Consider the following 13,184-nt stretch of genomic DNA (forward strand, 5'->3'; position numbering starts at 1 on the left):
GTCAAAAGCATAGATCTCAAAGTCTGTGCACAGAATTTATCAAGATATATATGATATATTAGGCGCACAATAGACTAGCCTAACCCTCTGTAGTTTGGTCTATATTGATGCGGGACATAGACAGCTTTGATAAATATCCCCCATAGAGACATGGGGTTCAGGTCTGAAATAGAAGGTTTTGAAAGTGGAAACGGATGACAAATTAGCTGCTTTAAGGAGATCAGAGACGGAACCTCCTGATTGAAGAATTTTTGAGGAAAAGGCACCCATAGCAGAATGTACGACCTCGCTAGCGTGGCAGAGGATACAGGGAGATGAGGTTTACAGAAAGAGATGAGAAGTTGAGGAAAGGAAGGGTGACGAAGATATGAAGTTCTGGCTTTGTAAGCTTGAAGACATTTGACAACACAGTTTTTCTTGAAAAGGAAAAGTGGGGTAAAAGACTTGATGGATATTAGTTTTGGTGCGCATGTGTATAGAAAAGAAAAAGCCCTGAGGATAATATGAGAAATATCCAAGGCACGAATGTCAGAAATTCGTTTAATAGAGATACGGCATAAGAGAGAAGTGAGTTTAAAAGACAGATGTTTCAAAGATAGAGATTTGTTGTCATCCCAGGATGAAAAGAGAGATAAAAGTTGTTCAACGTCCCAGGTAGCAAGATATTTAGGTTGTGGAGGACATCTGAAACAAATACCTTTTAGGAAGTTTACATATTGAAGGATGTTTTCCAATAGGACTACAATCCATATGAGTACGATAAAAAGATATCGCTGATCGATATAGATTTAATGTCCTATAAGCTTTGCCCGTGTCAAAAGAAGCTGAAAGATATGGGAAATAGGTGCTTGAACGGGATCCAGATCCCGTTGTGAGTACCAATGAATCCAAAGTTTCCAGGCTGATCTGTAAGCAGATCTGGTACCTGGAGCCTAGGCTCAATTAAGAATGTCTCTAGCCAATCAACCAGGAAGAATTGATTCTCTGATGTGGGTTCCCTGCAGGATCTGTTAGTAGAGTTGGAAAGGATGGAATGATCGTCGGAATGTCCAAGAGCATCCCCAGGATCTGAGGAAACCAAGATTGTACTGGCCACAGCGGAGTGATCAGGACAATCGTCGATCTCTGAAGTAACACCTGAAGAAGAACCCTGGGGATAAGAGCAAAAGGTGGGAATGCATAAAGTATTCCCCGGGGCCATGTCTGTAGAAGTGCATCCACGACCGAAGCCTCCGGATCGGGCGCCAGCTGAAAATGAGTGGAATCTGACGATTAAGACGGGATGCGAAAAAATCCATGTGGGATGGGCCCCAAAGAGAATTGATTTGTTGAAAAATGACCAAAAGAGATTGGATTTGGTGCCTCCGAGGCGATTGACATATTGGACTGCCGAAACATTGTCCATATGAAGAAGTATGCAACAATGTGACTTGTCCTTTGCAAAGGCCTTCAAAGCAAAACAGCCTGCTAACAGTTCTAAGTTTCTGGAGAGGACCATTTTCCTCCTGTGGAAAGGGATCCGCAACGAACACCCCAAACCCAAGAGGATTGGGGTGAGATTCCAAGATGAGATCTCATTTGGCATTGAAAATTGTTTTGCCATTCCAGTCTTGAAATGTGATATTAGAAGTAGAAGGAGTCGGCACTCGTCCGGTGATGTGGTGCTCGTGGACCAGTCAGCATATGGTAGGTAGAAGAAATCCCGGCACACACGAGTAGATGCAAATTACCTGGGGTGTTTATTTACAGCATGGCATAGCATAGCATGACAATGTAGCGACACGCAGGACGCGTTTCGGCCAGCTCGTGACCTTCATCAACTGATCTACCTGGGTATGGGTGTAAACAGTTATATATGGGGGAGAGGAAGCCCGCCCCTTCCGGGTGACAGCCGGAAAGTGTCTCGCCACAACAAACATGGGGAGTGAACAAATCCCAAAACATAAGAAATACATGTAAATAAAGAAATCTTATACATAATACAATAATACGGTACAACCTGGTCTGAGGCTATAAAGTGATTCGAGAGGAACCATTCTGACCATGCTCTATACTTGCAAAGATATCAGCGGTGTGTCTATAAGGAAAATTGAAATGTGATATAACCACCAGAGAAGTTCTTCTCTGGCTTCTGAGGATAGGTGAATTTCGTCCAAATACCCTAATCCTACAGAAGGGCTCTGTAGTGTAGAGGTGCTGGAAAAATCGCTTGTATTGAGGCTGAAAGAAGGCCTACTATCCGAGCTATAGATCTCAGGGATATGTGAGCTTTGTTGAGAAGAGTTCGGATTTTATTTCTTTGTGGGTAGACTCAGTATGGCTGAATGAGTGTTGACAATGAATCCTAAAAATTCGACTTCTTTTGAAGGAGTTGAAATGGATTTGTCGTAAATGATTAAAAATCCGAGATTCGACAGAAGAGATAAGGTCCATTCCATATGAAGATATGCCAATTGGATGGAATGGTCCATGATTAAATTGTCGTCTAGATATATTATCAGACACATACCTCGGGATCGTAGAATAGCTACTACTGGTTTTAATATTTTGGGAAAACACCACGGGGCTGATGAGAGACCAAATGGAAGGCATGTAAATTGCCATCTTTGATTGTTCCATATGAACTGAAGAAAAGTTTGAGAGGTCGGATGTATGAAAGCTGTTAGGTAAGCGTCTTTGAGATCAATTTTTACTAACCAGTCTCCTTGTAGAAGAAGATCTCTGAGAAGGTTAATACCTTCCATTTTGAAGTGTCTGTAAAGAACATAGTTGTTCAACATTTTTATTTATTACTGGTCGGTAACTTCTGCCTTTCTTTTTTACAAGAAAGAGATTGCTGATAAAACCCTCGGAATGGAGGGGAACTGGTATAATATCATTTTTTGCATGGAGATCTTTTATCTCCTCCTCTATGAGGAATTGATCCTCCAATGAGAACTGAATTGGATGGGGTTGGAAATAAATTCTATCAGATAACCCTGAGTGGTGTTGAGAATCCAGTGAACGAAAGAAATCATACTCCAATAGTGGGGAAAATAATGTATGAGTCTTCCGCCCACAGGAAGATGTGAAAAATGTTGTGGAGGAAGACTTACCTGGTGCAGGTCTGGAACGGGTGGAGGAAGGTTGTCCACGTTGTTCTCTGGACCTCCAGGGGCATACCCTATAGGGGAAGGATGGAGGAGGTTGGTATGTAGTGGGTGGGGCAGAGGGACTATCCATTTGGAAGGAGACCCTATGTTTGGATCTGGAATTGTAGGAACGGCTGGGGAAATTATCCCTTCTTTTCCCAGCCCGTCCAAAAATTTTATTAGAAAAGACTCGTTTGAGAGAGGTCTGGGCTTTGTCTAATGAAGAGAACAGCCAAACGTATTTGCTGATTTCTTCAATAAATTGCTCACCAAAGAGCATACCCTTAGTAGTAGTGGAGGGTTCAGAATTGGCTAAATGTGTAAACTGGGGGTCTAGTTTTAGTAGTATGGATCTGCGTCTCTCAGCGCAGAATACTGCATTAGTATTTCTGAAGAAGCATATGGCTCTTTGAGCCCATCCACAGAGTACCGGATGTAATAGCCTCCTCGGTCAGGTCCATTATTTTAGTTAGAGGTCCTAACAAATCTAAAAATTTGTCCTGGCATGCTTTGATGGATCTAGTGATCCCTTTTTTTTTTTGGGGTTGTGCTGGACTTTAATAGGTAACGGACCAGGATGGGGTGCAACTCTGGAGTTTGGGCAGCATTATTAGGAAGGGTGGGGCAAGGATATTCAGCTTTTAATTTATTACGTGTTGTCCTGTCTAAGTTCTTCCTCATCCAGGTAGCCAAATATTGTGCTACCTGAGGATTGGGCACCCACTCACCCGATCTAGGGTGCTTAATGTGGGCCGGGTCAAAGAAAGGGTTACCTGTGCTATTCAAAATGGTAGGTGCAATGTTTGCACCTTCATCAAAAGGATCAATTCCCTCAGAATCCTCAGGACCAAAAGAGGGGTCAATTATGTCAGAGTAGTCAGAATCATTGTCAGAATCAGAGTCTGGTTCTACTAAAGAATTGGGTTTTACCCATCTTGAGGCTTTTTTAACCCGTTTAGTAGTATCTTCGTCACGGTTAGAGGGTATGGGGTGTGTTTGTGTAACACCAGTCACATGACTGCATGATGGTTGCGAGCCTTCAATATTATCTTGACCAGTCCTTGTAGGGGGGAATAAGAAAAAATAGATGATAATATACCGAGAAATATATATTTGTATATTGACAGGGAAAATATGATAATAAGAAAATAATGGGACAATATTTAATAAGAAAAATTTTATAAATACAAGAATATTGTATAAAACAGTAGAGAGCAGGGAGATATACACTTATCTGAACTGCTGAGCAGCAAAGAAAGAGAGGAGCTAACGTTACGCCTGCTCATATTACCTGTCTATATACTGATTGGCTAGCTATATATACAGCATACTTGGTTGCATTTCAAGTTTTTTTTTTATCTTTACTTGTATTAACTATTTTGCTGCTGAGTCCAGTAAAGAAGGATTAATTGCAATAATGTGAAGTCTTGTGTCTTGACATAAAATCATGGCTTGTGTAAGAAAAATGGATTCTAACTCCTTTGTTTTAAAAAGAAAAACATCCCAGGCTCCCTGATGAAACGTCAAGATTGCAGCCACATGTACAACCTACATCCAACTTAAAGAGGTTCAGGTTGATGAAAGATTTGGAAAATCAAAGAACTTAATATAGCCTATCTGTATCTATGTTGTTGGTGATAGAGCAACAAAATGACTAGTGCTTTTTAATATCTGGAATTGATAATATGAGATCATTTTCCCAGAAAATTCTGGTGCTTTCATCCATTCTCTTTTGCAGATCCTGACAATATAACTTCAAATGTCTTCATCTCTCAATTCATCCCCAAACATATATTAGTGTTATCAGCCATGGAATGCAGCCCCAAGTCCTGGTGTGGTCATTTATATGATGGAAAATTATTTTAAAAAAACAAACCCCCGGGACCCAGCACAACGTTGGGCTGTAGGAGGCCATGATTAAAAAAGCTTTGACATGAATGGTCTGTTTTCTTAGACAATTATTTATAATGACACAGGAATTGTGAAATATAAGAAGGCCAGAACCTTACCTTATCTTGATGACAAATTGTAATTTCCCTAGTGATTCATTTCATTGCTTGCAGCAGAATACCAACAATACTACAACACACAAACCAACCAGAGGAAAATCCTGTAGGGTTTTACCTTTAGCCAGAAACAAACCCATGTGCTACACTTACAAAAAACATGGGACCTTCACAGAAGGAGAGGAGGGTGATGAAGCACACTTAGTCAGTGACATTTTGGGGATAGTTCCTCCCCTTTCTTATGCAAGCATGTACATAGTGAGAATCCTCCATCATATATAGTGACAAATCCAGTATAAACAGCGAAATAGCAAAAATAAGAAATATGGGGCTACATATAAAGTTATCTAAGTATTAGATATGATAATAGCTTTTATGTGGTGTTATTTTTGTAATAACCCAAATAGCTCATCCCTCACCAACAATATAGGACACATTGTAATTGCACATTTCATTAGGTCCTTTTGGACTCAGTGTGTCCATCTAACATAAAATAGAAAGTTGTCTAAAGTAATATGTATTTAAAGATTATATGTGATAATAGCTTTTATGAGATGTAATTATTGTTTGTAGCCCTATGTTTCTAATTTGTGCTATTTCTCTGTTTGGTACAGTAGATATAGTTAGCACTGGATTTATCACCATATATATGTTGAAAGGTTCACACTATGGCCATGCGTGCTTCAGAAAAAGGACTATGCCCAAAGTTTTACTGGCTCAATGTGCCTTATCACTCTGGCCTCCTTCTGTGAAAATGGCATCACAAAGCGCAGACTGATGCACACATTGGATGATGTTATGTTATTGTTTTTAGCAATATTGTAACCAGAGTTGTTTACTCAAGAAAAAGTTTATATAAAAACTGCAAACGCTCTTGGCATGTGTACTATGATTGATTTATAGACGGACATTTACCAGTGAAAGGTAACTGAAAGTTTCCGATTCTGTTGGGTAATTTATTTTATACTAGACACTTCCAAGTGAAGGTATATAGCTGGCCAATGACTGATTTGTAGCCACTGAATGTCTCTTGAGTTTTTCTATGTATCAAGCAAAAATATCACTTGCTGCTCTTTATATTTTAACAAAGAATATTCAACAGATTCCAAAAAGACTTTCATATGGAATCCAGATGTAGCTTCAAAAGTTTCCAATTTTTATATTCTAAGTGTTTTGTCAGTGATGATGGTCATGGTACACGTGATATGTATAAGTGCAGTTTACTGGTTCTTTATTAAGACACACAATGGCCCTCATTTACTAAGACTGGAGTGTCGGTTTATGTTTTTGCAAGTCCTTTACTCCTTTTTTTTCTGATGCTATTTACTAATCTGTCGCCCAATTTCCCTTTCTTTCTGTCGCAGGTTTTTTTTCTGTCGCACAAAATGTATTCTGTGCGACAGAAAAAAGTCTCTGCAAATTCTGACTACATTAGTGCTTGTACTACTACCCCCATCATGGAACAGGGTCTGTTCCATGTTGGGGGTAGTAGTAGAGGGGATGAAAGATTGATCGCACTGGGTCTCACTTCTGAGACCCGATCCGATCAGATGTTATTAAGCAGGGGAGCGGGCGGCATGTTCCGATCCCCTGCAATGTACAGTAAACTTTCATTTTTAAATTCCCCACCGAGGAGCCAATCAGGGCTCCTGTCAGGGTTTTAATATAGAAGCGCTGTGGTGGGCAAAGATGTATAGAATTGCTGGTGGGGGGGCTATATATCTGGCCCCTCCAGCGTTTCTATATATCTTTCCCCCTTCTGCGCTATATCAAACTTAGTGCCCACTGCGCTTGAATAAATGTACTGCCCCCCAGCGCTATTATATATCTATACTGACCCCCGTTGCACATATACTGACCCCTGCTGCGCATATTTATATATATATATATATATATATATATATATATGTACTGACCCCCCCCAGCTGCACATATTAATATTCATGCTCTCCCTCCCCTGGCTGCCAATGAATGAAAACTCTATTAGTGGCAGAGCGGAAGGCTGCTGCCCGCTCACGCTGCTAAGAGTTTGTCATTCATAGCGGGCAGCAGCTTCATATCATGCTGTGAGGGTCAGACATATGGATATATGTCTGACCCTCACATCATACATATACGAATGCTGGCTCACCGCTATGAATGACTAGTAAAGCAGTGCAGGGAGGCTCGCGCTGCTGCTCCGAATAGCTTACTTGTCATTCTTAGCGGTGAGCCGGCAATTGTATATGTGTGATGTGAGGGTCAGACATATATCCATATGTCTGACCCCCACAGCATGATATGCAGCTGCTGCCCGCTATGAATGACAAACTCTTAGCAGCGTGAGCGGGCAGCAGCCTTCCGCTCTGCCACTAATAGAGTTTTCATTCATTGGCAGCCAGGGGAGGGAGAAAATATGAATATTAAAGGGGTATTCCAGGCCAAAACTTTTTTTTTATATATCAACTGGCTCTGGAAAGTTAAACAGATTTGTAAATTACTTCTATTAAAAAATCTTAATCCTTCCAATAGTTATTAGCATCTGAAGTTGAGTTGTTGTTTTCTGTCTAACTGCTTTCTGATGATTCACGTCCCAGGAGCTGTCCAGCTCCTATGGGGATATTCTCCCATCATGCACAGCTCCCAGGATGTGACATCATCATTGAGCAGTTAGACAGAAAACTTCAGAAGCTAATAACTATTGGAATGATTAAGATTTTTTAATAGAAGTAATTTACAAATCTGTTTAACTTTCCGGAGCCGGTTGATATATAACAAAAAGTTTTTGCCTGGAATACCCCTTTAATATGCGCAGCTGGGGGGGGGGTCAGTATATATATAAATATGCACAGCGGGGGTCAGTATAGATATATAATAGTGCTGGGGGGGCAGTACATTTATTCAAGCGCAGCGGGCACTAAGTTTGATATAGCGCAGCAGGGGGAAAGATATATAGAAACGCTGGAGGGGCCAGATATATACCCCCCCAGCGATTCTATACATCTTTGCCCACCACAGCGCTTCTATATTAAAACCCTGTCAGGAGCCCTGATTGGCTCCTCGGTGGAGAATTCAAAAATGAAAGTTTACTGTACATTGCAGGGGATCGGACCATGCCGCCCGCTCCCATAGGCGTGCGCAGCCTATTGCATTAGGGTGTGCACCCTAAAGCACAAACTCACGCCGCGCGCGTGCATATCTATATATATATGTATATATATATATATACGCACACATACACACAGTTAGTATAGTTCCCCCACATTAGGTGCACTACAGTTCCCCCACATTAGGTGCAGTATAAGTCCCACCACATTAGGTTGGCAGTACAGTTCCCCCACATTAGGTTTGCAGTACAGTTCCCCCATATTAGGTTGGCAGTACAGTTCCCCCACATTAGGTTGGCAGTTCAGTTCCCCCACATTAGGTGCAGTTCAGTTCCCCCACATTAGGTGCCACCTAGTGTGGGGGAACTGTACTGCACCTAATGTGGGGGAACTGTACTGCACCTAATGAAGGGGAACTGTACTGCATCTAATGAGGGGGCACTGTACTGCACCTAATGTGGGGGAACTGTACTGCACCTAATGTGGGGGAACTGTACTGCACCTAATGTGGGGGAACTGTACTGCACCAGTACAGTTCCCCTACATTAAGTGCAGTGCAGTTCCCGCACATTAGGTGTAGTATAGTTCCCCACATTATGTGCAGTACAGTTCCCCAACATTAGGTGCAGTATAGTTCCCCCACATTAGGTGCAGTATAGTTCTCCACATTAGGAGCAGTATAATTCCCCACATTAGGTGCAGTATAGTTCCCTCACATTAGGTGCAGTATAGTTCCCCCACATTAGGTGCAGTATAGTTCCCCCACATTAGGTGCAGTATAGTTCCCCCACATTAGGTTGGCAGTATAGTTCCCCACATTAGGTGCAGTATAGTTCCCCCACATTAGGTGCAGTATAAGTCCCACCACATTAGGTTGGCAGTATAGTTCCCCCACATTAGGTTAGCAGTACAGTTCCCCCACATTAGGTTGGCAGTACATTTCCCCCACATTAGGTGCAGTTCAGTTCCCCCACATTAGGTGCCACCTAATGTGGGGGAATTGTACTGCACCTAATGTGGGGGAACTGTACTGCACCTAATGTGGGGGAACTGTACTGCACCTAATGAAGGGGAACTGTACTGCATCTAATGTGGGGGAACTGTACTGCACCTAATGTGGGGGAACTGTACTGCACCTAATGTGGGGGAACTGTACTGCACCAGTACAGTTCCCCTACATTAAGTGCAGTACAGTTCCCCCACATTAGGTGTAGTATAGTTCCCCACATTATGTGCAGTACAGTTCCCCTACATTAGGTGCAGTATAGTTCCCCCACATTAGGTGCAGTATAGTTCCCCACATTAGGTGCAGTATAGTTCCCCACATTAGGTGCAGTATAGGTCCCTCACATTAGGTGCAGTATAGTTCCCCCACATTAGGTGCAGTATAGTTCCCCCACATTAGGTGCAGTATAGTTCCCCAACATTGGGTGCAGTACAGTTCCCCACATTAGGTGCAGTACAGTTCCCCACATTAGGTGCAGTACAGTTCCCCACATTAGGTGCAGTACAGTTCCCCACATTAGGTACAGTACAGTTCCCCCACATTAGGTGCAGTATAGTTCCCCCACATAAGGTGCAGTGCAGTTCCCCCACATTAGGTGCAATATAGTTTCCCCCACATTAGGTGCAATATAGTCCCCACATTAGGTGCAGTACAGTTCCCCCACATTATGTGCAATATAGTTTCCCCCACATTAGGTGCAATATAGTTCCCCCACATTAGGTGCAATATAGTCCCGCCACATTAGGTGCAGTATAGTTCCCCCCGCATTAGGTGCAGTACAGTTCCCCCACATTAGGTTGGCAGTATAGTTCCCACATTAGGTGCAGTATAGTTCCCACATTAGGTGCAGTATAGTTCCCCCACATTAGGTGCAGTATAATTCCCCACATTAGGTGCAGTACAGTTCCCTACAAAAGCAAAACAGACATGGAGGCCACCAGAATCTGGGGGTGCTACCTTCCTACTGGCAGGAAGAGGGGGTTAATTTGAGGGTACTAACTTCTTACTGGGGTGGGTAATCTGGGGGTACTACCATCCTACTGGGGGGAGGGGGTTAATCTGGGGGTACTACCTGCCTACTCGGGGCCCCAGATTAACCCCCTCCCCCCCCCCGGTAGTACCCAAGATTAACCCCCTCCCCCCAGCAGGCAGGTAGTACCCCCAGATTAACCCTCTCCCCTCAGCAGGCAGGTAGTAACCCCCAGATTACCCCCCCCCCAGTAGGATGGTAGTACCCCCCAGTTTAACCCCCTCTCCCCCCCTGTAGGAATGCAGTACCCCCCAGATTAACCCTATCCCCCCACCCTGTTAGAAGGTAGTACCCCCCCCCTGTAGGAAGATAGTATGGTGCCCCAGATTAACCCCCTCCCCCCAGATCCAGTAGGCAGGTTGAAGTAACATTCACTCACTCAGCGCGGTAATCCTGCGAGCCGCGTACCGTCACGTCATGCTCTGGGGCCGGCGTCCTTGAATACAGCGTGACGTCCTGATGGTCATGTGACGCCAGTAACGCGCGGAAATACAAATCCGGGACCAACTGAAGGTGAGCCAGAGCGGAGCGGGGCACAAAAAGGAGCAGGAGGCAGCGCTGTGCGGTGCGTCTGACGGACAGGCGCACCGCACAGCGGGGGGAGGGGGAGGGTCTGGGCTGGTGAAGGACGGTCGGGCACAGATGGGGGGTGCTGCGGAGCGTCTTGGTGTCACCTCATTAGGTTGGTGTCACCCGGTGCGGGCCGCACCCGGGTCGCAACGCCACTGGATTAGGGTGTGCCTGGGCACACCCGACACACCCCGTGCGCACGCCTATGCCCGCTCCCCTGCTTAATAACATCTGATCGGATTGGGTCTCAGAAGTGAGACCCGGTGCGATCAATCCCTCAGCCCCTCTACTACTACCCCCAACATGGAACAGACCCTGTTCCATGCTGGGGGTAGCAGGATTCACACCATTTTGAGGAATTTACCGACAGCTCTGAGCTGTCGTTTTTTCGTGAAGCAAAACTCACAGGTTTTCCTGTGAGTTTTCTTCACACTCTGAGTGTTTTTTCTCTTTTTGTCGGGAACACGCCTCTTTTTTCGGGAAAAACGCCCCTTTTGTTTTTGTTTTTTTTCACTCTAAGTGATTTTGATTTTGTCGGGTTGTGCGCCAGATTCTGCCGCAAATTCTGGCGCAAATTCTGGTGCAAAACCCGACAAAAAGTGTCAGGATCCTGTTAGCAAATGAGGGCCAATAAGTTTCCCCTACTGTCTACGTTGTCACTGATTCAATGAGGAAGATACAACTGCAATAAGAAAAGTCATGTGGAAACATAATAATGTACATTGTCCAATATGGAAAAGTCCCTTACCTGTATGACACTGCATTTAAATGTAGATCTGACTCTTGCGACTGGTTGGTCTTCCATTTAGTCTCAGCCCAAGTTATAGAGAAGAGTTCTTTTAAAGATAAAATTTGCTAAAATAAAATTTGCTAAGGGAAAAGCTATTGCAGCAACCAGCCACTTCCACACAGTGTTACTGTTTACTGTAGATGGAGCTTACCACCAAAAAAGGGGTATGTACAGTCCTATATTCAGGGCTGCATAGACACAATGCATAACAATTGATAAATGAAAATGCTGAGTATAATTTTGCTGAACTGTCTTGCAGGACTTGTGTATTAAATCAGTTCCAATAAGTAGAGCCAATACCCAACAAAGTAAAGAGAGAGAATTTCCAAAATGCATCACCTTTTCCTTCTATAAGATGGAGTTTATCTGAATTTGCCATTTAAAGAAATGAAATGCAGTGAACAATTCCCATCAATTCTTCTATTCTCCTGCTAATGGTAATTCCCATTAATGCTTTCACAATTATGTATGAAACTAGTGTTCACTCACACACATGGAGATACATCTTCGTGGTCATGCGTGGCAGCATGCACCTATCATAACCCACAATCAAAGGTGCTGACATTTTTATGCCGCTGTGGTGTCTACCGTACATCTATTCCCAGACAAGAGTGGGTTACTTGAATGGTTCTCTAAGAAGTGAATAGTTTTTGGACTGGATTTATCCCAGATGTAGAAAAGAATAAAACTCACTGGAAATTATTTCAACTTAGTTAGACCTGCATACGCCTCACAACCAAATTATAAAGGATATACTGTATCTGGGTTCATAAGATCTCCTCTTTAATATCGGTCTATACCTAAGATGGTTGGGCTCATGCCAAAAGACACATGGGCTGAGGTAGGATGCAAGATAATGTTTCTCTGAGTCTGGAACACTTGGGTCATCTAACCTGCTGGATCTAAGGAAAGTACAGAGCTTAATCCAAGGTTTATTGCTCTCCTTTATCAGGTTTCTGCAGCAATAAACTGCATCCACGATGATAACATATGAATCAAATAATGGGGGAAATGTAACTTTTTTGTCAGCACATGGCAGGAAAATATACTATATGGGGGGATTTATAATTGTATAAAGAGCTTTTTTTGTCTATTTTTGAACGCAAAAGTTTTTTTTCATCTTTTTTTGCGCAAAATCTGATAGAATTCTTCTTAGTCATGTCTACGGTTAAGTTTAATTCTACTGTAGAATTGAATTTATTAACTGAGTTTTTTTTATGCAAAAAAATGCGCAAAAGCACTTTCTTAAAATATACACCACCTCAGAGGACACATACCAAAGTGTCAGAAAATATCTGAGAAAGTGAAATTATTTTGGTACAGTTAGGACTACTACTCCCATCATGGACAGACTCTACCCATGATGGGAGTTATAGTCCAGGGATTGAGAGGCAGATCGCAGCAGGTCATTCTGCAGAGACCCACTGCGATCCACATTTATTAACTGTAAAAGCTAGCGGTACATGCGGCTATACTGCGCTCCCTGCGTACAATACTATATACAGCTGTCATCATTCATAATCCCCGCTGCCAGGAGATGGGAGCTCTGATTGGTGAAAAGCTAT

Source organism: Hyla sarda, chromosome 6 (genome assembly GCF_029499605.1).
Source record: "Hyla sarda isolate aHylSar1 chromosome 6, aHylSar1.hap1, whole genome shotgun sequence".
NCBI lineage: Eukaryota > Metazoa > Chordata > Amphibia > Anura > Hylidae > Hyla > Hyla sarda.